General features: G+C 50.9%; 2 non-coding genes across 2 annotated transcripts; both read right to left on the bottom strand.

Annotated features, from left to right (window-relative positions):
- Positions 1-1,597: 1,597 nt before the first annotated feature.
- Positions 1,598-1,670, bottom strand: TRNAK-CUU (transfer RNA lysine (anticodon CUU)). The gene has a single exon. It is a non-coding gene; the product is annotated as a tRNA-Lys (tRNA).
- Positions 1,671-3,210: 1,540 nt separating this feature from the next.
- On the bottom strand, positions 3,211-3,283 carry TRNAK-CUU (transfer RNA lysine (anticodon CUU)). The gene has a single exon. It is a non-coding gene; the product is annotated as a tRNA-Lys (tRNA).

The raw sequence follows: 3,283 nt of genomic DNA, 5'->3' as shown, positions 1-3,283 counted from the left end.
TCCTGTGGGTCGACGGAATCTTCCCCCTGCAACCGCAGGCACCAAAAAGCTGCATCTCCGGTCCCTTGGGTCTCCTCTCAGCACGACGAGCGAGGTCCCTCGAATCCAGCGACACCGTCCAAGTGACCCCCACAGTCCAGTGACTCTTCAGCCCAAGTTTGGTGGAGGTAAGTCCTTGCCTCACCTCGCTGGGCTGCATTGCTGGGAACCGCGACTTTGCAAGCTACTCCGGCCCCTGTGCACTTCTGGCGGAAATCCTTTGTGCACAGCCAAGCCTGGGTCCACGGCACTCTAACCTGCATTGCACGACTTTCTAAGTTGGTCTCCGGCGACGTGGGACTCCTTTGTGCAACTTCGGCGAGCACCGTTTCACGCATCCTCGTAGTGCCTGTTTCTGGCACTTCTCCGGGTGCTACCTGCTTCAGTGAGGGCTCTTTGTCTTGCTCGACGTCCCCTCTCTCTGCAGGTCCAATTTGCGACCTCCTGGTCCCTCCTGGGCCCCAGCAGCGTCCAAAAACGCCAAACGCACGATTTGCGTGTAGCAAGGCTTGTTGGCGTTCATCCGGCGGGAAAACACTTCTGCACGACTCTCCAAGGCGTGGTGGATCCATCCTCCAAAGGGGAAGTCTATAGCCCTTGTCGTTCCTGCAGTATTCACAGTTCTTCAGCCTAGTAAGAGCTTCTTTGCACCAACCGCTGGCATTTCTTGGGCATCTGCCCATCTCCGAGCTGCTTGTGACTTTTGGACTTGGTCCCCTTGTTCCACAGGTACCCTCAGACAGGAATCCATCGTTGTTGCATTGCTGATTTGTGTTTTCCTTGCATTTTCCCTCTAACACGACTATTTTGTCCTTTGGGGAACTTTAGTGCACTTTGCACTCACTTTTCAGGGTCTTGGGGAGGGTTATTTTTCTAACTCTCACTATTTTCTAATAGTCCCAGCGACCCTCTACAAGGTCACATAGGTTTGGGGTCCATTCGTGGTTCGCATTCCACTTCTGGAGTATATGGTTTGTGTTGCCCCTATCCCTATGTTTCCCCATTGCATCCTATTGTAACTATACATTGTTTGCACTGTTTTCTAAGACTATACTGCATATTTTTGCTATTGTGTATATATATCTTATGTATATTTCCTATCCTCTCACTGAGGGTACACTCTAAGATACTTTGGCATATTGTCATAAAAATAAAGTACCTTTATTTTTAGTATAACTGTGTATTGTGTTTTCTTATGATATTGTGCATATGACACTAAGTGGTACTGTAGTAGCTTCACACGTCTCCTAGTTCAGCCTAAGCTGCTCTGCTAAGCTACCATTATCTATCAGCCTAAGCTGCTAGACACCCTATACACTAATAAGGGATAACTGGGCCTGGTGCAAGGTGCAAGTACCCCTTGGTACTCACTACAAGCCAGTCCAGCCTCCTACAGCGCCTCCCAGGGCGGGAAGTGCTGCGTTGTGTGGAGTCCTGTGGGAATCGTGAGGCAAACTGCAGGATGTGTGTGTGTGTAGTTTTAAGCTTCAGCGAAATATCTGAAAAAGGTGAGAGTTTATGTTAAACCCGAAAATGGAGTAGCCTTTAAAAAGCATCACACCCAACGTGGGGCTCGAACCCACGACCCTGAGATTAAGAGTCTCATGCTCTACCGACTGAGCTAGCCGGGCTGCTGTGCCTATGACATCTCACACACCCTCTGTGTGTTCTTTGTGAGGAAGTAGTTTGTGGTTATCCCAAGAGGCCCCTTTGTTTCATTTTCTCTGCTGCTGACTCGACACAGGCACCTTTCTCTTTCTCCATCTCTCGCTCTACCCCAGTCTTATGTCCTCATCAGACTCTCTGGAGCTCACTCTGGTACATACATGCATCTGTCCTCTCAACCTGTCTCTGGGCACAAACTTAAATGTCCAGTAGAGAACAGTGTGAACTCTCCCTGTTTCGCGAGGTGGCAGTCAGCCTCCAGAGCAATGTTCCGGAGGCTGCCGGAATGGCCGAGTGGTGTAAGGTGCCACATTCAAGTGCAGTATTTTCCCCAGTCCTGTGATCAAATCCCGCTGCTGACATAAAGTAGTTTTCATACCTACTTTAATCATAACACCAGCGGAGATGAGACCTTAAACTCCTCTTTTTGAAAGGATGGGGGGGACAGGACGGACCGGAGCGGACTCCGAGCTCACTGTAAGCACGGGCGGCTCAGGCTAGGAAAGGGCGCAGGAAAGGCTCGGCCTAGGACCACTCCCAGCGGCGCCTCCCAGGGCGGGAAGTGCTGCGTTGTGTGGAGTCCTGTGGGAATCGTGAGGCAAACTGCAGGATGCTTGTGTGTGTAGTTTTAACCCTCAGCGAAATATCTGAAAAAGGTGAGAGTTAATGTTAAACCCAAAAAAGGAGAAGCCTTTAAAAAGCATCACGCCCAACATGGGGCTCAAACACACAACCCTGAGATTAAGAGTCTCATGCACTACCCACTGAGCTAGCCAGGCTGCTGTGACTCCATCATTTCAAACACCCTCTGTGTGTTCTTTGTGAGGAAGTAGTGTGTGGTTATCCCAGGAGGCCCCTTTGTTTCATTTTCTCTGCTGCTGACTCGACACAGGCACCTTTCTCTTTCTCCATCTGTCGCTCTACCCCAGTCTTATGTCCCCATCAGTCTCTCTGGAGCTCACTCTGGTATATACATGCATCTGTCCTCTCAACCTGTCTCTGGGCACATACTTAAATGTCCAGTAGAGAATATTGTGAACTCTCCCTGTTTCGCGAGGTGGCAGTCAGCCTCCAGAGCTGTGTTCCGGAGGCTGCCGGAATGGCCGAGCGGTGTAAGGCGCCACATTCAAGAGCAGTATCTTCCCCAGTCCTGTGATCAAATACCGCTGCAGACATAAAGTAGTTTTCATACCTACCTTAATCATAACACCAGCGGGGATGAGACCTTAAACTCCTCATTTTGACAGGATGGGGGGGGGACAGGACGGACCGAGCGGACTCCGAGCTCGCTGTAAGCACGGGCGGCTCAGGCTAGGAAAGGCTCGGCCTAGGACCGCTCCCAGTGGCGCCTCCCAGGGCGGGAAGTGCTGCGTTGTGTGGAGTCCTGTAGGAATCGTGAGGCAAACTGCAGGATGTGTGTGTGTGTAGTTTTAAGCCTCAGCGAAATATCTGAAAAAGGAGAGTGTATGTTAAACCCGAAAATGGAGAAGCCTTTAAAAAGCATCACGCCCAACGTGGGGCTCGAACCCACGACCCTGAGATTAAGAGTCTCATGCTCTACCGACTGAGCTAGCCGGGC

Source organism: Pleurodeles waltl, chromosome 6, assembly GCF_031143425.1.
Source record: "Pleurodeles waltl isolate 20211129_DDA chromosome 6, aPleWal1.hap1.20221129, whole genome shotgun sequence".
Classification (NCBI taxonomy): Eukaryota; Metazoa; Chordata; class Amphibia; order Caudata; family Salamandridae; genus Pleurodeles; species Pleurodeles waltl.
The sequence above is the reverse complement of the archived record's forward strand: the minus strand, read 5'-3'. Positions and strand labels throughout refer to the sequence as shown.